At 41.2% G+C, this 23,606-nt stretch overlaps 1 protein-coding gene across 1 annotated transcript in view; it reads right to left on the reverse strand.

Moving 5' to 3' along the window:
• The window catches only part of SMIM38 (small integral membrane protein 38), a 39,999-nt gene that overhangs the window by 13,754 nt on the left and 2,639 nt on the right, over nt 1-23,606 (reverse strand). The window contains exon 4 of the mRNA XM_054827940.1: nt 6,876-7,015. The gene's annotated coding sequence lies outside the window, so the exon portion shown is untranslated. The remainder of the gene's footprint in view (nt 1-6,875; nt 7,016-23,606) is intronic.

Here is a 23,606-nt window from a genome sequence, read left to right on the forward strand (position 1 = left end):
AGACGGCCTACAGAAAAAGGGCCAATATTCAAATCCTATTCACACATGTTCAATCTCACTGAAGAGCACACTGAGGCAGATGGGCACTTCTGTGGCAAATACTAGCAAGATCTGAGCTATTTTCCCCAAATCAAGCCTAAAATGCATTTATAGGTCTGATGACACGACAACAAAACACATCCCACCTGGAAGTGTGTGTGGGAGCTGTTTTCAAAGGACACACCAACAGAGCACTACTGGGATGACCAGAAAGCAAGTATGACTGCAGACTGCTGCAAACATGTGGGACACGGGTATAATCCCAAGGCTGTCAGATTCGAATTGGGAGCTCAGTGAATAAGCAGTGCCGCACGTTACCTGCACATTACTGGCCATATGTGCATAATACAGTCTAATGGCTACGGTCCTCTGCATATCAAATTGACTGTCGTTGTCGTTAAGTTGACTGTGTACATCTTTTTACAGGCTCAAACTGACCACCAATGCCAAAAATGTAAGGATCATATATACACCAGCTTATCTTTAACTGAGCAAATACTATGCTGATGAGAAACTGAGGCACAGAAATTCTGAATGGAAAGGAACTCAGATTTTTCAAGCAGCATCTATCCTACAGCTGCCTCAAAATTAATAGCAATAACATATTTTTAAAGCCAGTTCATGTTTTACTCCTAAACGAATATTTCTACATTTAGTTAATTTTTACTCTGGCATGCACACGCGCATATACACATACACACCTGGAACAGCTGTAATACAAGGACTTAAAGGTGGGAAAAGCTGATGCAGAAAGAGAAATGGGTTTTCCAGTGCCAGAGATGGACTCAGCTTCAGAGACAAGATCAAAACCCACTACTTTTTGGTCCTCAGACAAAAGCTCCCCAGGTTCCTTATAAACTGAAATAACCCTCACTATCCTGAATCATTTATTTTTTAAAGTAACCTCCATCGAGCTTTTCTAAAAAGCTAGTTGAGCCTCTTTGCAAAACATGCTGTTTAGCTGAGCTTTAATTACACTCTCTATCATCTACAGTCCCAGGCCCAAGCACAGCACACAGGAAAATAAAACCCACAACATTTTGCCAAAGGACACAGGAGGAGTTTTCGTGCTGTAGCAGAAGCAGCAACAGGCGCAGATAGAGTTGTGCTTTCAGCTTCACAACTATAAATCCTCAGCAACTCCACGTTGACATAAACCTCACCCTAAAAGCTCCATGGACTCTCCTCAACTCAGCTGGGATACTAAGCAAGCAAACTTTGATCCTTTTTTCTAAAAATCTGCTTCACAATTCAACATCTTTGATGTAAATCTTTTAAAAGGCTGAGATGGCATCAAGTCAGGGACAGGATGGAGGGAAATGTGTTTCCGTCCGTGGGGGGAACCATTAGGAGGAAGGTTAATAGCCCTGGGCATGCGATCAAATTAAGGTTTGTGCCAGTTTCCCCAGGGTTTCCCTTGCCATCACCAGCTTCCCTAGGCTGGGCAGCTCACCCTCATCTTCCTACCAAAGATAGCTCTTAAACAGAGGCACGAGAGCCTGCCGGGAAGAAACAGAAAGATAATCATATAATTAACTTATATAGATAAAATATGAAATAGGCAGAGGGAGGAAGCCTTCGAGTATCTTCACCTTTGGAGAGATACAAACTTGATGTACATTCAGCTTAAAAGATGGGGAGGGAGCAGGAATTCAGACCTTCCCAACATGTGGATTGCAGCACCGGGTCTAAACAAGGCTGGAGTTAGCATTCAGAGCACACAGCCCAGCAGAGTATGGGAAAGGGATAGAGCAGCCCAAAGAGCTGGCGCCACTAACTGACGAGCAGAGCGCAAGTGATAAAGATTTACTGCGAGAGAGGAGGAAACAGTCCGCTGGCCCGATTAGAGCTGTGAATACCGAGTTGTTCAGGGAGGATTTTGCAGCTGACTGATCACAGGCTGTCGGAGCAGGCCTCGGACAACAGCTGCAAGGCTTGCTGGGCTGCAGAAACAAAGGGCGCCTAGCACGGTGCAAAGAAAGAGTTGACAGGTTGTTGTTAGCAGTGGCAAATGTGTGAGGTATGTCACTGTGTGTGAGACGGGGTGGGTTGGGTTGGTGGGGAAGAAGGAGGGCAAGAAGCACAGGCAGCACTCAGAAAAGGGCGGGGGGGGGGGGAGCTCAGGGGGGAGGGAGCAGGGACACAGGCTTGGTCAAAGCATTTTCCTAAAATCAGGCCGGTGTTTGTAAGGAGGACAATCACAAGGTCTGTTTACTGCTGCCAAGATGAATTAGCCCATCGTCTCATTTATAGGACGAATCCGGTGGCACAGACTATAAGGTGCATGGCATTAAAGGGACTAATTAGACGATTCCGGCAAATCTGAATTAAGACCCTTTCTTTCTTTGAAAGCTGGAAAGCATTTCTCAGGACTCCAGTCAGATGGCTTAGGTTTTGTTGGGCTTTTTCTTTCTGTTCTGAGAAGGGATATCTTGTGCAATTCCCTAACTCACAAGGGTCTGCTCTAAATTCTGCTCTGAGCTTCAAGAACAGTTGTTAGGAAGCTGCTGGCATTTACATCATATCTAAAAAGGTCCAAACCAAAATCCTGGATTCTGCAGGAATTCAGCTCCCAGTCCAGGGACAAACTTTGCAGCTGGTCCCTCCTGTTACAGCAGACTAAACCAGAAGCCCACATGTGAACATACCTGAGCTAAGAGCCTGCAGCTGAATTCTCACTCATACATATAAAACAATCTAGGTTTTTCAAAAGCTGGCTTCTAATCTGACACCCACCATCCCCCTCCAAACACGGCGTCTGTAGCCAAATGCTTTTCCCAAGCAACTCTCTGCTTTCTGGAGCCATGGTTCACTAAGCTTGTGAGTGCTGGGTAGGAATGTATCAATGAAACTCCAGAGATGATCAAAGACAGAAGCTGGAGGAAAGGAGAACTTACTTTCAGCTCCCTGTTTGGCAAGTTTAGGATTGGGTTCTTGAAATCTGGCAACATTTTACTCTGATTGTGACAAAAACAAAATGTTACAAACACCTCTGAAGCAATGGTGCATGCTGTTTGCACACAACCACTATATTACAGTGGTCACTATTAAAATGTTTTACAAGCGGTTAAGGTTACCATGGTATTCACAGTATACCAAGAGAAGGGAATACCATGAAAATCACAGAAACATTGAGCACTGCAAGCTGCAAATATCGGATGTTTCGTAGTAATTAGTGACACTTTGTAAAGTATAGGCTTCTTGCTTTTTTACATATATATCTATACTAACCAAAAAATAAGAGACACTAAGAAATTGCAGTGCCCTTTATAGTATCCAATCAATTATACAAACAAACCCTATTTTGATTTTTCTCTTCTAAATGGTGTCTGGGACCCAGTTAGTCTAGTCCCAATGGGCAGCACTTGATACGCTGTAAAGGGAGTTCAGAACAAGAGGCATTTCAAGGCTTCTAACACAGCTCCATTCTCCCAAAATATTAAAAAAAAAAAAATTTAAAATACCAGTGTGCAGAATACTCCATCTAGGGGCAGAAATGTAACTCAAAATTTCCTTAGCCTCTGCTTTGACATGTGTTAACCTCATTCTACCAGGACTGAGTGCATGAGAAATAATCAGACATTTCACAGAGGTTCCAAATAGTTCTTCCTCAGTATGAGTCCATAGATTTTTACTTTTTATTATTTTAAATAGAGAGCTTCCAGCTTGAGTTTCCGCTTAACAGTGATGAAGAACACAGGCACTACTTTTGTGCGTCCACTAGCAACTGGATTATACTTTGAACTACAAATATTACTTTAGGAACAATTTATAATCCCGTCGTATCCACATGCTCAAAGTTTTTAGCTGAATAAGGGTGGCCGGTGAGCTCAACTGCGAAGAATAAATAGCCCTTCAGGCATTTCATTAAGTAACTATATTTTGGGATATAATTAGGCGTCTACTGAAGTCAAAGCAAGGTCTGAATTTGACTTCAGGGGGAGCAGAAATGGCTTGTGGCAGAGGCATACTTCTGAATAAGAAATTCTCTCTGTAGCTGGGTAATTCAATATCATTCACGCTTAATACTAACAGATAGGATTTGTTCACCAAGTGTACTTGAGAGCTATGCATACAGCAGACAGAAGGAACAAATTCGCAGGCTCAGAAAAAAATCCTGAAAAGATATAATAATGCCCATTACCAGTTTTTTCTCTTTAGGAGGAAAAAAAAAAATAATTACAGCAAGTATATCAAGCCCTTCCCTCTAATTATATGTTTTCTTTATACAAATGGCCTTCAGCTGACAAGTCTGCACTAATTTTCCTTAGTAAGCAATGGGTTACGGCTTGTCCATAACGTTACAGCTTTCCACTGCACTGTGTCTTGCTCTTTGTCTCCCTGATACAGAGTGGCTGCTTCTGAGGCTGGCGTAACACTCTTGAAAGTAATCAAATTACTTCCTACATTCACTCTCCTTAAACACATTTGATCACCTCCATTCTGCCTGTTCAGCCCCTCAGCTGCAAACTTCATACTTCATAAACGCAAAGGTTCGAATTTTCTAGACACCGTTTTAATTTTTCAAATAGCAATCCAATTACTGAGCAAATTGGCACATGTGCCTAGTTACATAGCGACTTGGCACTGCCTCCGCTCTTTGCTGGCAGTGATGAATGTGTTCCCCCTTAGCCCTCCTCGTCTATCTGCTCCAGCCTCCGAGCCAACACCAGTGACCACATAAGGAGAGTGCCTGGCAGCTGCAAGCCCGAGGTGCCAAGAGGCAGATTGTATTCTGTAGCAGCAGGATCTGGGTCTGTGACTGGCTTCCTGGCTAGTCTTTTGTAAGACCTTTTCCATGGCCTCTAGGTTGGCTCTAATGAAGCCTGTAGAAATGCCTGCAGGGAGCTGGTATAGAAGTGAGTTAAGTCAAAGGTTTAATTTAGTTTCTAAAGTGAAGTGAATGTATATTGGCCTTCTTTTTCCACCCTGCAATTATACTCCTGCCACATTTATGAGAAAATACAGTATTCAGTCAACAATAGGAGTGCATTCCTGGGTATGTCTGCACCGCACATTGGGGCAAAGATCCCCAAGCCAGCCTCAATTAACTTAGCTGCAGAACCAGAAGCAATATAGCTGTGTTTGCTTGGTGTGACACCCGAGCTAATTAACTATGTATGCAAGTAACAGAGCTTTACTGTTTCTGGCACCGAAGCTAGTATCCCTGTGTGGTAATCTACTACAGACATGCCAGCTCACTTGGAGGTAACCTGAGGGCTCCCTAATCTGATGTTGCCTCGCACTGCAGAGATACGTTTAGGAATACTCCAGGAACTGGCAGGAATTTGTTGACCCCTTTACATCATGCAAGAGCGGTGAGGCTACAGATGTGGTTACAGTAAATCTGGACTGTTCTTCTATCTCATTTGTATTCTTTTATTACTCACAACATGATGGTTACAGAGAATCTTTAAGTAATGTGTTGAGCATCTTGAGCAGCATCTGTCACATGTGGTGCTTTCTAAATTTCTCACTTCCTCCTCCAGGGGCAAAAAGCTGGACAGATATTTTAAAGTATTTCTCAAACTTGCATTTTTTGTCTTTCTTTTTTTAAAGGAAGTTTGGATCTTAGCCTGTAAGTGAACTACTTCGGACTATTTAGAAGGCCATTTTCAATTATTTCAATGCAGCAGATAAGAACTTTCTTACAAAAGAATTTTTTTCTCCATCTGGATTTTTTTTTTATGCTCTCCAAGAAATTAACTTTCTTAAAATAAATGAGTACAGGTACCAAAGACACTACGATTCCTCTAATACAAACAGGCTTTGGTGAAGTTAAAAACAAAACACTACAACTTGCCAGCTATTCCTCTTTTGGAATCCCACCTCAGGCATACCAAGAAGCTACTGGAGAGAATCAGAGTTATTTGTGCAGCAACTTTCTGTTGCAGATGGTAGTCCGGAAAATATCCGAATGGACTCTGAACTGCACACACTAGAATATTTCACTGAGTTTGCTTGCTTGGACTTTATTTACAAGTACAGTTGTTTGTTACTGACGGAATTTTTCCTTTCCCTTCCTGCCCCCCCCCCAACCAGTTATGTTGACAGAGATATCGAATAAGATCTGAGCCATGATAATTAGATTATATTTCATTAAATTTTCCTCATTTATCATTTAAGAGCTTTATCAGCTGAGCTGCCTTTGCCAATGTTCATCTTGCTTGAAATCTGTGGGTAGATAAGAAGACTAAGAACTTGTATTGACTTTCTAGATAAAAAAGCCAAGTTGGAATTCCAAGAACCACCTTACGGACCTGAGGACTTTCTCCTCAAATCTAATCACCCCAACTCTCAAGACTGACTTTTCACAAGGCAGCAAACACAATGAGAAATTTTAAGATACATAGCTCTCAGGCTATCCTGTATCAGTACAAACACACTCAACTGCGATGCAGCAACGTGGATTTTAAGCGTGATACCTGAGCGTGCCATTTCCCCACTATGTTCTCTGCATCCACTGCAATTTTGCATGGGTTACTTGGGGAGTCATTTTCAACAACCAACTAAATCCTGCACAGACTGTACTCGTGATATATTCCAAATAGTGATTTAAAGCAATGGGGAGCTTTTATGAGCAATTTTTATATCTGGTCAATCTACTAATCTAATTGTGTGAGTGGGTCTGCCCATCAGAGCGTAATCAACTGCTCTGGTGACTGCAGTGGCTTACAGACAGACACCTTCAGAAAAGCAAACAACACATTTTGATTAACAGATTTCAGATTATGTTCAAGTGATCCCTGGGAATCCTCAGATTGACTCTAAGGCACCAGGAAGGTAAAGCACACGCAGTATTGGTAGGCTTAATAACATTATTTAGGGGTTTGTACCTCTGTATTTCAGTGTCATTCAAATGAAGGGTAAAAACCTCAGAGCTGTAGATGATGTGCTGCCCTATTGCCATCTTCAATACCTTCTACAGAAGCAGGAAACTGAGGTGGAAACTGGACTCGTACTCCTGGCTGCAGGTCTGTAGGACACAAGAAAGAGTTAGTAATCCAGAAAGGCACATAAGCCTTGTGCTTCACACTAGGCATGCGAATGCCACAAACGCATAAAAGCTCACATGCCAAAGTTAGCAACATTGCTGTAGCCAAGCTGTGCTGAGAGTTAAGCATGCACTTAAGAGCTTTGCTGGACGGCAGCCATTTACAGATGTACAATCAGTACAGAGACATGTAGGCAGAGACTTCCTTTAATGGGTCCACTGAATTCTCTTCTTGAAGATACATACTCAGTTATTTTGATTAACATATTTATAAACCCAAATACTCCTCTTCTGATTACGTCTCAGACACTAAAACATGTATCATTTTGCCTGGAGTCCTTCGTTTACCACACTTCTTAAAGATTCAGGGGCCAAACAAACAATTCAAAAATCAAATGCAAAAAAGCAGCTGGAATCTGATAATACAGAACTCTCCCAGTTCCTGTTCTCCTCTTGCTTTATCCTTGATTTGTTTGCTTTGAAGATGCTGATAGGTGCTTGTCTGCATGTAGCGATAACTACTAACAGCAGTTTGAGGAACAAGAGAAGAGAAAGTGGCAGAACAACAATAGGAAAGGCATTAAGGGCACAAAGTCGATCTTTCTGGGATGGGCACTAGACATATGCTCGCTACTACAGTCACAGTGCAATCAAAGCTGTCCTGTGCCACTGCCAAAACTGCAACAGGTGCCAACAGATGACAGCATTGGTTAAATCCACTCCTAAGGCACCAGCTCAGGGACTGATCCAAATCCCAGAAGCCAATGAACGTCTTTCCCCAGACGTCAATTGTTTTTGAATAGTTCCCTCTTATTTCCAGTGTGATGCTGGGGGGGGTGGGGGGACAATAATAAATTCAACTGCCAGGAGGCAATCCTCTGATTTCACCACTGCAAGTCTGGACAGATGCCAAAGCCACGCACAGCCTCCCAAACAAATTTGTAAGGTAATTAATATTTTATATTCACAACAGTAAGAGATCTTCATTCACCAGGAACTATTAAGACAGTTTCTGGTTCCGTTCTCCCCAGCACATTACAATGACAGCTCCATGCCAGCAGCAGCCACACGGCCTAAAGGTGCCAAGCTGGCAAGGATACTCTCTCTCAGCATTTGGCATCTAACCCCTTGGCAAACCCCTCCGCAGTTGTGCTTGGCTGCTTTTGGATCCGTCATGTGGTTAGGCTGCTGATAGCATAGGAGGGTGCTGCGTCCTCTGGGCACCATTTCACTTTAACACCTGTCTGATTCAGAGGAATGCGCGCACATGGAGAGCAAGATCCCCGCACAAATCCTCCCAGAGACCCAGAGCACATGCTCCATTTGTTACTGGAAGGGCTCGTTTCCTCAGACCCACAAGTGCTTCCCCCCCCGCCCCCCCGCCTTCCCTTTCACATATCTGTATACAGCCCTTAGAGGGTCCTACATCCTGCCATGCATTCCACATGTGTTGGAGGTTTGCTCTGTGAACCAGGAATACAAAACATAGCCTTTTTGTATATAATGAAATCTCATATTTTACTGTGCTCATATAAAGCGATTTCTTTGTGAATAAGACTTTTTTATTTGTGACATTTTAACGATCTACAAATGTTTGGTATAGATGAAAGGAAATGATTATTTCCAGGTCACCTTGCAGTAATACTTTTTGATAGGCACCATAATTCCAATTAAATTGAGTAATAAGGGCGGGGGGGAAACCCTTCAAACATTTAAAGTAACACTGAAGCAGAAATATTTTAAAAGGAAAACATAAAAACAAGCATACCTCATTTACCACAAGCCACAAAATATCAGAGAGGAGCAAAGATAGAAAATTCAAAGCCCTTTTTCCACTGGGACTGCTCAAAAGTGTGGCTCTTACGACGTGTAGACTGTAAGAATGTAACCCTGTGCCCCGCAGACACCACGCATCCTTGGAGTGAATGCAAGTTTTCACATAAAAAGATTGGGTCTGACTTGGGCCACAAACTTAGTGAAATAATCCCAAGTCTGGTCCCTCAGAGGTACTTGTCAAAATCATAACCACCATGCCAGCCGTGGCAGTGGGGCCCAGCAGTCCTACTGCAGAGGTGCGGTAGGCGTGCGGAGAAGCGTGTCTCTGAGACTTTGCATAGCACCCCTCCAAATCTCTGCCTGTCCGAAAGTGCTACAATCCACCTAACGTTTGCACGAACAATGGCCTGCACTGATTCATCCAGGACATTCTGACACTTTTGAGCGCGGTTATCTTGGGATCAGACACTCTGTAAAGCCTGTGAAATAAATGCAAGTCTTCGGTTGCTAGGCTCGCGGTCACAAAATAACTGCTATCGCTCACTCTAGCAGGAAGGCTCAGTGTACCCATTTCACCCCAACTGGGAAAAAAAAAAAGCCAGGACTCCAGTGTTCTACTTCAAGCCATACCATTTGTCTGTCACGTTGTTACCGCAATTCTTGTTTTGCGTCAAGCTTATGGCCCACAGACACCAGCCAAGGCCTCGCTGTGCCAGGCACAGCACTAGTACAGAACACAAACCCTGCTCACTGCACGTAATTCAACCAGTATTCCTATGTTTAGCCATCCGAGTTATTTTTTTATAAATAAAATAAAAAAACAGGCAAACAAAAACCAAACAAATGACTACTAAGTATTCGAGATCCTCATACTAGAAGTAATACAAGCTTAAATATGACATTGCAATCAGAAGGTCACTGGTCTGCGCACGTATAAAATATTAAATTTGCTTGAACAGAAGGTAGGATAAAGCGTTTTCAAATTTTCTTATATTCTACTCTAGCATCAGGTAAGCAACTTTGTTTTGAGGGAGCTGGCTTTGGTTTTATTTTGTTGGGTTATTTTTTTTTTCCTCCCCTTCTTGAACAGTTCTTCACTGTTTATTAGAAAACAAAATGTTTTTTCTCCCCCTCCTCTGAAACACATGCTTTCTTCAGAATACTAGGGCGACATACAGGATGGACACTGGGACCATGACAAATTTAAGATCCAGGTTCTTGGAAGCTTTCCTGGCCACAAGCCAAAGCTTTCTGGAATGGAAAAAGCTTTTCAATAAGGCATTTTCAGTAACAAATTCAGTATTTAACCCTTGGGAGGTAAAGGGAATATTCTAACTTAAAATTGTTACTCAGTTACATACAAAAGTGTTATTTTAGATCCTTTTTAGGAGTTTCTGTAATTACATTATTTTCTATTTCTTTTTCTCTGTGACCTGGGCAGTTGATTTCATTGTGATTAAAGCACCTGGCTTTTGGAGCAAGGGAGGCGAAAAACGAGTACCAAATAAACATATAAAACTCTCTAGCAACATTCCTGGAATAGTTTTTCTGTAAAGTACATAGCATGTTCAGAACACATGATTTTGTAGTACAAAGATTTTATTGGCTTCACTGCTCAGTGTGGTCATCTCAAATTCATGCCAAATAAACCTACCACACCGTATCGTCATTTATTTTCCGTCTCTGTGTACACATATACTCTTTCTATTCCTGCACAAATTCACAAGCTGAAGTTATATTATCTTCCCTTGAAGATCATAACCTAAGAACAGGGCACTGTACATTACTCTTGGCAACTAAAGTGGGAAGAAGGACTTCAGAAGAGCCAACGAAAGAACAGCCAGGGAGGAGGATTTGCCTCCAACAGGTTCCTCGCACCTCCTTTCTGCAGCAACCTGGTGTTTGGTACCAGGAGCAGATTTGATCTCATATGAGTCTCAGTTGGACTGAGCCTTGGAATGAATGCACCGTACAGCATGGCTTATATACAAGTTATGTGGAAGACCAAGGAAAGAAAAAAATATAACGTCAAAGTCAGAAAAGCCTCCAGTTCCAATTACATATATGTAAACCTTCTACATGAATAGACCTTGCCAGATGTTTCCTTATCATAATACACTTCCCCTTATTAACATGACTAAATAAATACAACTTACCCAAATCAAATCCTGACCATTTTCCCATTTTAAACTTAATGAATTTTCTCAGGTTTATGCACTTTTTCTGCATGCAATCTGAAGTCGAGAGGTTCTTCATGAGAACATGACTGATCGAGGATTTTATTTTATTTTTTAAAACAGTTATTGTGCCATGACACAAGGGTAGAACACCGTTTTAAAGGGCTGCTGAGTCTGGACAATTTATATGCTAATTTCAGAAATGATTTCTCCTACATTAAATAAGGAGCTAAGGAATGTTCCAAAGGTCTAGACAGACCACACCATTAACAGATTGGGTAAATCAACGCTAATACTGCCCACAGCGTATTACACCGTGTGAACTTTCTTCACTGCACACACTTTACTAATTTTAGTTCCACGTGGTTCCTCAGCTGACTGGCCAAAATATAAACTACACCAGCTCCCTAAAGCCTCCCTGTGCCCATCTTGACCTTGGACTTCGCCTTTAATATTAAACTTGAGGAAAAAAGTGAATGGTCACATTTTTTTTTATTCAGGGTACATTTATAAATGGTTTATAAAGGGTTAACAAATGATTAATAGATTATGAAAATGTTAAAAAAGTATGGACAGCTATGAACAATATGGATAGTTGTTACGCACCTAATACTAAATGATCAGCTATTTAGGAAGTACAATGCAGACCCACGCATTGTAGCCCAAACTCCATCAGTGTAAAGGCTAAGTCTGGCAAACAATTCAAATATCTTCAAACTTGTTTTAGCACTGACAAATCCTCCAGCATTTATTAGCAGTGTTCTGAGGCTATTATTGTTTTAAAGGACAAGTCAAATCTGGCTCCAAATTTAGACTTTGTACAAACAAGCTGTTATAAAGCCTTAGAATAACAGAAAGATTTCCAGTTTTTATTTTACTTCCAATAAAAGTGATCTTTAAACAAATTCTCATATGGCATATGTAATCCTAACAATGCAGAACTGAAAAACTCAAAATGAAACAAGCATGACTAAATCAAAATAGAAGGCTCATAAAATACTAAGATCAATTGAATTTTTAAAATTCCTTCTGGTTTTATTTCTTAGCTTACTAGTTACACTGCCGAAATAAGGCATTGATGCAAAACATAATGCTGAGTTTAAGTGCTTAGTAGTGATAGGAAAAAAAAGAAATCTCACTAATGATGAAATTTGGGTTTTAGAAATTAACTCAAATCAGCATCCTGAGCATTTATAGCACCTCGTACATTATCATGATATGACAAGTTCTTGCAGTCTTTCTTACTGGTAAATTCTAAGGTACTAAATACTATGAGGTACATTCACATGACAAAAATCCAATTTCTTTTCAGCTGAAGTAAGAGCTGCTTATAAGCTTTGTTGGGTGGGTGGGTGGGGGGAGGGTTTGTTGTTGGTTTTTTTTTTTTTCTTTCTTTCTACTTAACTGTCTGAGGATTATACCACATACAAGTAACTCATACAACCTCATAATACATTTCTTAACAGATAGTGTAACATTCTGGGGACACAGAGTTGAATATTCAAGTCAAAAGAGCACCAGGCATGCGCCTCCTCCCTTTGAATTCAATAGCTGAACTTCCACTGAGTGCCAAGGAATTGGATTAGGTTTTCTGTTTATAGTGTGGGTGCCAGCAAACTGCCCCCCCCCCCCCGCCCCATCACACACACCAACTAATCAGTGCACTACAAATTAATTATATCATAGGAACTCTCAACAAACTACAATCAGTTATGAAGTGCAGGCTTCTATAAACCAGTACAAGCAGGACTCCCAGACCTGAAACGGCTAGTATCACACACAGCCAAGAACATGCTTTGCTATACATCAGACACCTCAGTCAAATGACTCCTGATAATGATCAATGATGGTAAATTGGCAGCTGAGCTACTGGAAAAATTCCAAACTTCACCTTCCAGCTACAGGAACGAAGAGGATATATGTGAATGCGATCTTTGGCAGGGAAAGGTACATTGTTTCACTGCTGTGGGAAAAATGCTTAATGCTCAAACATTTCCTTAAATTAAGATTACAATGAAACATTAGAGGTAGCATTATTAATGATAATCTACTTTCCTGGCTAAATGAAAAAAATAACTCCAAACCCATCTCCAGTCTGCAGGGGAAAAAAATTAAATCATGCCCTCGCTTTTTTCTGAGCACTTCAGCAGAGATGCTTACTGCAAAGAGAATAGGCCCTTGCGTGCTTCCATTTTTGAAACTCAAGGAATTTCCCAACTTACCTGTTCTTTCTCCCCATCAATGAATGAGGAGATTAATCAAAATTTTGAGGTTAGACTATAATGCTTTTGACATACTGAAAACAAGAACCCTTACACCCAAACGTATTTCTGAATAGTGAACCTTGTCCAGGAAATAACGTGTCTCTGAAGAGAGACACAAAGTGTATGCAGCTTTAAAATGGATTTGGGGATCTCAGAAACCAAAGTTGATGCTGAACTCCATGACATACAGAAAAACTGAGCTGGCTTTATAATCTTTGTGTTGAAACCATTGCCATAAAATATTCCCTTGTCTTACACCAAGTCAGGACTTCCCCTCAAACCCCAAGACAGTCCACCAGTGACCACGCTGGAGTTTTGCCATTGCTACCGTTGGGGCAGTATCTCACCATCGCCCATGACACGGGAAGCACTAAGGAGGCACTGTACACTATGAGAAGCTGGTTTTAGAAAAGTATTTTTCTTGGATATTCTGTCTTTCATGCTTTTCCCAAGACAAGAATAAAACCCTAGTACAATAAAAATGTTGCTAAATATTCACACAGATCTGCTTCCTAAGAAACCATGAGTAAAGCACACGCAGACAGATGTCTGCTATTGAGCACATGCATGCATGGATATACATAAATACGTGTAAAAACACTCTATGCTTCTCAACAGAGAGCTAAGCAGTCCCTCGTCAGAGATCATTCAGAGGCTCTGACTCAGCATTTTCCACCCAGTCTAGAGCCATCTTTCTTCCCCCATTTCACAGTTTTCTCACTTCAGCTTCATTCCATCATCCTTTACCTCCTCTGCAGGTTCAGCCAGCCCCTTTCCTTCACCACTCCACTTATTTGGATTTCATTATTTTACTTCTCTGTATGTCCCTTTCGTCATGCTGCCTTTTTAGGTTACAGTTTATGATAGGAATTATTTACTGTTCTGTGTACTAATACAACACACCCCAATCTTAACCAGCCTCTAATCACTACCATAAGAAGTTGAGAATAAAAAGAAACTGCCTTTGCCCTAGGTAAATGCTCTCCAGAGTGATATCAATCGTATTTACCCATCTTTGCAAAAGGAACCCCAGAAAGCACATAACAAACGTGTCAAACTCTACTCTACCTCTCTTAAGAAAGCAGGAACTCGGAATCCCAGCCTTCTAGGTGGGAAAAATGTATTGGGTTATTGCAAGGAGTAACCCATTCTGAGATGCCAAAAGGATCTGTTTTCTTTCCCATGAAGCTCAAGTTTCCACCTTTGGCTATATTCTCAGAATACAAAGTCCTGTTTTTAACCCAACTCAGTAGGGCATGCAACAAGGAGAGCAGAAGAACTTCCCTGAGCGTGCACTGAGCAGTCAGCCAAGGCTGCTGTAGAAAGAAACATCAAGATGGACCATTACAGCCACCTTATCTAATCACGTCCCTCACGCAGACCAGAAACTATCAAGTAGATACAAAAAAAGCTTAAAAGTGCACATTCCAGAAAGATATCCACTTGGCAGATCCAAGGTAAAACAATAATGCTTCAAAATACCATACTGCTTGAAAAGGGACATCTGAAGTTTTTGCTGTGAGCATTACTCTGATACAGAGATGATGTACCTCCTAGCTTAGCATGGTATGCAGCACACATCATGCATTCTAAAGCACAGAGTGTTTTAGATCTATGCTCAAAACCTGGCAGGAACAGTTCTTTCAGGAGGAGAGTTTGAGTAGCTTGTCCATGAATTTAAGCTAAATTAAGTAGGTGATAAATCCTTCAGCCCTCTGCTGGTGAATTGGGGGAGACGAAACAGACAAAATGATGGAAACACCATTTTATGAATAATATATATAATCATTAATTTCCTTTTATATAAGACCACATGAAATTCCAAAGGTCTGTGGTACACTGGAAGAGAGGCATAAATCCCCAGTTAGTAATTGGGCCACCAATTTATCACTGAATGAGGGTAGCGAGTCAGGACTTAAACAAGAACATTCAAAATGCTGAAGAAAAAGAAGCACAGATGCTTCTTTGGACATCTATGATCAGAATGTATCCGAAATGTCCTAGACTGTAATAGAGAAGAATTCATGGTATCATTGCAAACACATGAATTATTGACAGCTATTCACCACATGCAGAGAGAACTGTACCACTATCTGGCAACATTATAGCTCGTACTCAGTGCAGATTCAAGCAAATTACACTTTTTAGGTTTCAATCTTCCTGGGTAATCAGTTCCACCATGAGGACAGTACACATACTAGGACACCAAGGCACCTCATCCGCCAGATGCCACTAGCACTCATATGGTCATATGTACATTGCTTTCCTATCTACAGAGTTGTCACTTCAGAGTAACCGCATTTCACCTCAAAATGCCCCAAAAATACATGAATGCTTTGATGACTTAGGTTGCCCTTCTTCAAAATGACAGTACCTTCTTTCCTCTTTGTTTGCTCAAGAATTTGTGTAAAGTCTTTCCTAATTACACAGTCTGAGGCTTTCTAGCTAAAATGAACTTTCATTTAAACAGGCAAGTCACTGAGCCTAAAAATCACCCTTTTAAACATGTGAGGTTTGGATGCACTTTCGCTGAATCCCAGGCAGATCCAAGGGAACCTTCAGGAATTCCTGCTAGCATTACTAGCAGATCTGACCTTTGGTTGCAGTCACCGAGGCTGTAGGGACTCAACACACCAGGCGGTGCTTATCTTACAGATCCCCACACTATTTTGTTAACGTGATGTTTTTATATCTCCAAGAGATTTGCCCTAAGATAGCACCCTCTGCAACCGCCTGCAGAGGTACACATGCAATTATCAGCCTGCAAGCTGCCCTTTTCCACCCACTGGAAACAATCAAATAACTGACACGGGGAAGCTTAACTGGGAGGAAATGGTAGTTATCCTCTTGAAGTAACCCCTGGAGAAGACGAGAATGTCATTGCAAACTTGTGGGAAAAAGCAAGTTTTTCCATTGTCAGCATGTAAAATAGGCACAGGACAATAGGCACTGTGTTTTTTCTGCAATCAGGTTGACAAATCCCTGAATGGGAAGAAAATGAAAGCCAGAGGCAATTTGTTCCAAAACAACCTGTTAATTAACTAAGGGTTACAAAGTTGAGATTTAGAGAGCTGACTCCTCAAAGAGACAGAAGCAGCGTACACAGTCTTGAAAAGGACATGAAACATCAGTACTAGAACAGTTATAACAGACTTATAATAGCCTTATAAGTTTTTCCAGTATCAGCCTCTTTCCTCAACCAGTGCCTTTATCCAAAAGAAAATAAGAAAATTCTGTTACATGTACTATAAATAAAAAATTGACAGCACTGCCATTAGTCACCTTCATTTTCTACCACCAATTCTCTTAATCACTACAGGCTGACATAATCCCAAAGTGGCTTTAAATAATTTTTCTGCAGATAAAAAGCTCAGTGTTGTTTCTACCATCCCGTTCTCACCAATGACTGCATTCCTAGTACACAAGTTAGTGCCAAAGAGAGGTATCGTAAGAGTTTGTACACTCGACCTTCAGTACCACAATTCCTGTCATTTCCAGTCTACACCTTAACCTTCTGCAAAAGTTAACACAAAGCATGGAAGCAAATAATGAAACACTGCATGAGAGAACATTTTCCCCCTGTATAGGCAAATACAAATAAGCACAGAGCTGCGTGGATGCAACAATTAAGAAGGGAATTACTTAAGCTAACAAGAGAAAGCAGTAGGGATGAACTGAATTCACTATACTGAAATCACTGCAGATACAATGAACAAGATCATTTAATGTAATAGCCTTATGGCATCTGGTCCAAATACAAGGAAAGAAGTCTCGCTGCCATCATACCATCACTGCCATCTTTCCCCATTCCCTGTTTTGTGCCTACCACTAGGCAGCTCCCTTGGCTATAACATCTACCTCCCAATTGCTCCCTAAGTGATGCGGTAGCTTACATTTCTCACAGAAAGCACATTGCATCATTTCTGAGAGAGATGTGCTCATTCTGACCTACCAAATCAGTGCTGATGCCTCCCAGATTGCCCTCCCTCTCTGTGTTACCATGACAGTTGAGATCACCTGAAACATCTGCGCTTGCTCTGAGACCCTGCCCTTTCGGCTTCCCGAACACAGAGGCACAAACACACAGAGGTAGGGTTTCGTCACAAAGGATCAAGTCCAGGTGCACTTGGTGAAGACTGAAATCGTGGAAATTGTTTCTTGTTTCAAGTTTTCCAGAGTTCACCTCCATGCCATGTCTTCTTGCTTGGAATGGGTGAGTAAAACTAAAAACAATAACCAGACCTTCCTACAGCCAAACAGATTTCCTTTCGCACATTGCTTCTTGCCTAATTTTATAAGCTTTTCAGGGCAGGGGACATCTGATGTCTTTGTCAACTGATGCGTTAACTTCTAATAACTATCTCCAGCAGCAATACATACAACCAAAACAGTAACATAATTTTAGAGACTTCTTTCTTCAAAGCGTTTCCAACAGTATTCAAAACAGGGTGTAAAAATAGGCTTTATTAAGCTCTGCAGGAGACAAGAGCCCTTATTCCTTGAAGAGGTCATATGCCACCAGTGAACAAGGGTTTAAGGCTCCTAGGGAGCTGGGATCCAGGAAATGCTGCCTCTTACTGCTACAAGATAATAACTTTTGGAGATGCAGGAGCAAGCACTGAATTCTGAGCTCAGTGAGGGCTTGGAAACAGGGCAGCTCTTCTTCAGAGGCAATACCTTGTTTCTATGGGTTGTGGGCCTCGGCATCAGCAGAAACTCCCAAACCCAGCCAAGTCCTGAACCTAACAGAAATCAGTGTAGTTCAGGAAAAACTCAGCATTACCAAGGCAAGATCTGTAAAGTCCAGACTGTAAAGTTTTGGTAGCTCACATTCAGCTCAGCAGGAGTTGTGAACCAGAAGTCCCTCCCTATTGCAGGGGCATGGAATTCTCAAGCCAGTCTGCCTATGATGCCTGTAGGAAGTCCATGGGGGCAGCCTTTTGCACTTGAAGTACCCTAAGCGTGGGCATTTGCCCCTAAACTGCTTATATGCTTATCTTCAAAATAAAATATGGCTCTGTAGCACAGCATTGCACACATTGTAGTTCAACCTATGCTTCTTGGAGGATTGCTTCCAGCATGAATTGTTAGTGGGACCTTCCAAAACCAGTAGAAATTAAAACTTGATGGTGCAATACTTCTTTACAGTTGCTCATTTTTATTCCCAGGCAAAGCAGCAAAAGAAAAATGTTAAAATTCCTTTCAATCACTGAGTTACCACATTTGTGGCAATACTGCCCATAAAGTATTAGATTGATAGCATTTCCATGGTGGTGATACCAGAATGGGCAGTTAGAAGGCAAGATATTTACTTACAATAGCAGCAACTCACAAAGAACTAAAAAACTAGCAAAAAAGGTTGTATTTTCATAATGTGTATGATGGAAACATGCATGTTTATATGTACGCATGCTACAGTTTGTGTCCTCCTTAAGGCCATAACACATTCCTTCGTATGAACTACATCGTAAGGTATACAGCATCAGCCCTCTCCAGGCCTGATGTTAAAGGAAAACACAAAACAAATAAAAACAAATTCTCTATCTCTTCACTGAAATGAATACATACAAAATACACTTAGCTTCTAGCTCCAAAAAAGGATGGTATTTTCAAGAGTCCTTCAAGCACCAACCACATTATTCAGCAAAAAGACTCAACATTTACATTGTAGAATAAATACAGAGAGGTCAACTCCTTCCTAAAAGGATAATAAATACTAACTGTCCTGCTTCTCATACTTTTGTTACAAAGAACCAGACACAACTAATAAAAATTTTCAGTTTTAGTGAAAGTGGATATTGCTGGCCACTTGCACAGACCCACTTGATTCCTTCCAGCAGAAAGTAATTTAGACCTATTACATGGCTTTATTCGCACCGGCACCAAGCTATATATCTTAGGAACAAGCTTGAACTGTCAGGGATATGGGATCTAATTTGGGAGCTGGTAGTTGTAGTAATCACATTAAAGCTCCTCGCTACACTATCACAGAGCTAAAGCCTGTAGACGCCACACATAGTTTTTACGTGTGCATGTACATATATATATGTTTATACACAAATACATTTTTTTATATATATACATACACACAGAGATACATACACACATGAAAACACACTTTTGGAGAGAAATCTCTTGTATCAGAGTGCTGTCTCACCACAGATAACGTTCTGAGATCTCATTTTCAGCTACCTATATCAAAATTATGCAGAACTACAGTCCTTTCTGCCTTTATTTTGTTGGGATGCCAAGGCACGTGGTAAATGCTCTGCTGCCACCCAATGACGTTTCCCGGTATTGTCCGTTTCCTAAGTCCATTTCCTCCCCCTCGATAACTAACCAGGTAAAAAAAAAAAAAAACCCAAGTTAAATTAAAGGCAGCACTTGGAGCTGAAGTACTTTGCATACCTGTGGTGCCTTGGCCTCTGCAGAACATGGGACATCGCTGCCTCTCTTCACCTGTATGCAAATGGCCCCAGTTCTTTTTATCATTCTGCCAACAGAAGCAAAACTTTATCTGAATTCCCAGTCACAAAAACATCATTGTGCTCTGGCAGTTAATTTTTACTGGTTTACAATGTACTTTCCTTTAGACAAGAGATAATGCCAGCTAACCACAGCAAACCTTTCACACAGCTGTTATGCTGTATAGTTGATCAAAGCTTTGATTTCGCAGTATTATGTCAATGCCAGACACGCTGATTCCCCTTGCTGTTTTCACTCAGGGACTGTTCAGTTCCTTTCTTTGGTCTCTTTACAAAGCACAACTTGTTTTAGCCCTTACTACTACATCTAAATTAAGTTTGCAATGGTATATAAACACAAGTGGTAGCCCTTCAGGTTAAGTGAAAAAGAGAAATGCTGTTACTTCTATCTTGAGATTCATCCCACCTATAATTAAGTCTTCAAACATTTAAACACTTCAGCTTTCGTTGCAATAAAAATATACATTTGTAGACTGCCAATTTAGAGGAATTCACGAAACTAGCAAAGAAGTTTTTGTCAATATGTATTTGCACACAAGAACAAGCTGCTCAGTTCTGAAGAATTTGTCCAGATTGCTAGGGCAGCAACATGTGCATCTGCTCAAATTAGTGTAATTTAACATTTGCAAGAGCAGTTTATACAATGAATTACTTTAAAATGTGGTTTACATTTTCAGTTATCAGCTTGCGATGGTATAAAAGACCCTGACTGCTCAATGGATGAATGCTCAGTTGAGAACTTACTGTCACAGAGGAACCACAATTACAGGTTTGAAGGAAGCCCAGCAGTGCTTGATTTATTTTCACATATTTCATTATTATTCCTGGTTTTGCATCTACGATGTAGCAGGATGCCCCTGCCACCAGAACATACAGGTCCTAGAATATGCACTAAAAACCTAAAGAAAGGGAGAATTAACTTCTTCCCCAAGAACTGTCAACACGAAAATTCGATCATTGTCTTAAAATTTAGAGGTTATTTTCAAAATGTTTTGTCCACTGCTGCTCTCTGGGGTTCCCAAAGATCAGAGATTGTTTTGAGACTCATTTGCAGTTAATGGTATTTAACTATATTTCACTCAGATGGGACAAAGAAACTGGATTTGCCAGTTTGTAAGAAGTTTCACTTTCTTACTCTTACATTTTCATACCCCAAGCACAATGCAGAAGTGTTCCAGATACAAATATTTTGGTACAAACAGATGTGTATTACTGATAATTCACTGCCTCAAAACATACCTTCTTACATTTTGCCATAAAAAACAAAACCCAATTGTATTCCAACCCCTTGATTCGGGCCCCAGCACTTAACTATGCTGAGAATGTTCCATTAAGTGCATCCAGAAGTACTGATCATACAGCCCAACCTGCATGGTCGGAGTCTGTAATGGGGTCTTGAACTCCCTCTGCTGGCTAAAATCACAAGTAGAGAATTAAGAAAAAAAATTCTGTCATGCCCAAAAAGGGAAAAAAAAAAAAAAGAAAAGAAAAATAGTATGTAACAATTTTAAAATAAAATACAATCTTTATATCTTCTTTTGGGATTTTATTTTCATTGTTTGGGGTTTGGGTTTTTTTAATGTCTTTTCTCCTTGCTTTCCCCTTTTCTGTAATAATTAGGGTTGAAATTCAGCTTACAAGTACAGACCAACTACAAACACACAAAGCTAAGCCTTAGGTCCTCTATATATCTGTGCTCTCCACCTTCTATAACCTCATACCTCCTTTCACACCGTCCCAAAAAGCATTCTCCCACTTCCACATTCTCCTGCCAAGAGCTGGCCTCTCCACTTCACTGGAGGCGATGGAGACCTTCAATGCTGCTGCTTCCAGGGGAAAGCCTGTCCTGGGCTCCTGCCCCTCCTCTGGGCAGGGGAGAGAGGCAAGGCTGCCCCTCTACATGGCTGCACTTGCCCCTGAGCTTTCCAGCTTTCGGATGCACCCACACCAGTGTCCTGCTACCCAAAGCTTACCAACCTCTGTGAGCTGGTGACTCAAAGTGACATTACAGCACCTGAAAGGTGCTCCTGATCTCCCTGTTTATTGTTCCCATAAAACACTGGACTGTGACTTGGAAGCTCCACAGAGGAGTCCTGCACAAACAATATCCTTCTTATGCAGTGCCAACAGATCACAAAGAGCACGGTATCTGTGACGAGACAACCAACCAAGATAGTGAGAGAACCTTTACAGGCAAAGGTGGGAGAACTGCTGGAAAGAAATTCACTGTCATAGCAGCAAATTAAGACATGTTTGCCAAGGACCAAAACTACAACTTCAGGTCAAATTTACTGGAGAGAATGGTCTACTAGAGGTAATGAAGTCGGAAATGTAAGTTTTGGGTTCAGTCCCCACTCCTGAGAAAAATCCGTGTGCCCAAAGCCATTTTGTCTCAGTTCCTTCCCTGGAAAGTGTTCTTTCCTTGTTTTCTTCCCTTCACCTATCTTGACTGCAAGAGATAAGATTTCTGCCCCAAGGAGCTTACAGAGTAGACTTGGTGTCCCCCTAGTGCCTTCTGTGATAAGTCACATAACTGAGCTTTTTAAAACTTATTCCAAAAGTATTTTTAGAGCACTGTCTGACCCACCACAACATTCCACAGAAGTACTCATTTCTAAGTCACAATTAACCAGCTAAGATGATATAGTACAGATAGAAAGACCGTGCAGTGCTGTGACCGTAACCCTGTAGAATGACTTGAAGCATATATGGCAAAGCAGATTGCGTTAGTCAGGGGGCTCTGGTCCCATTAACCCCACTGGTAATCTCACCTCTGCAGTAAGGGACTTCCAAATTCAAATGGCAATATTTCACATGTATCTTACTTGAGCCTGAACACTATCACAAGGTACAAAACAGACAGACAATCTGACCCAATGCTACAATAGTCAAAGCACGGGAAGGTATTCACCTCAATCACGTAATGTAACAGGTGGAGCCATCACCAAAGGCCATGGAAAAGCAGCATCAAGGAAGGCCATGGGGCACTAACACCCCTTGAGAGTCTCACCTAAGGGCACAAGCCAGGGTAAGCTTGCTGGGGGAGAAAGCAACTGTAGAAATGAAATAGCAGAGCTAGATCCTCGCAAATATTCCATTGAGAGTTCGTTCTGTAAAATGATACAGTATGTTGTCCTGTAAAACATTAGTTGTGGTTTCTGGTAAGTCTGTTAGCACACTGACACGCTGGTGGCCACAGAAAACATGGCTGTAACATTATGTAGTTGGCACAAATCTTACAAAATTCCTTCTTATACAATGAAATTGCCTTCCTCTCAGTGGGATTCTTACATACATTGATGGGTCACAATCCTTTTTATCTGAACCACCATCTTATCTATATGGGATTTAATTCAACCCTTCCTCATTTAGTAAATTAGATGTGGTCCTCCCCAAACACCTGCTCATGAGTGTCTAGTGAAAAGCCAGGTAACACCCCTCTCTGTGCAAATCAGAAATCACATGCATGAAAATTTTGAGCAGAACTGAATAAGGTGCTCCAGGTCTAAATTTCACAGTGGCCACCTATACAATGTAGGTGAGTTTTAGGAAATTTAAGCCTGAACCCAAACTTTCCAATTAGGAAGTTCAGGAGCCTGCTTTACAGATCTCCGGAGGACTATATCAGGGTCACTCAGGAGACTAGAAAAGAACCAAGGACTTTGGAAAATGTCAGAGGCAAAAGCTTAATAGTCACTGTGGAGGGTCTCAATCAAGCAGATGTTTAAAACGTGTGCCTAATTTTAAAAGCGCTGAGTTTGATAGCAGTGGATATTACAGTGGGCACCAACCCAAGACAGAGTTAAGGTGGAAAGGCTAGTGGACAAAACAGGAGGAAAGCAGAGCATGAAAAACATTTTTTCACATGCTC

This window comes from Grus americana, chromosome 5 (assembly GCF_028858705.1).
Source record: "Grus americana isolate bGruAme1 chromosome 5, bGruAme1.mat, whole genome shotgun sequence".
In the NCBI taxonomy this organism is placed as follows: Eukaryota; Metazoa; Chordata; class Aves; order Gruiformes; family Gruidae; genus Grus; species Grus americana.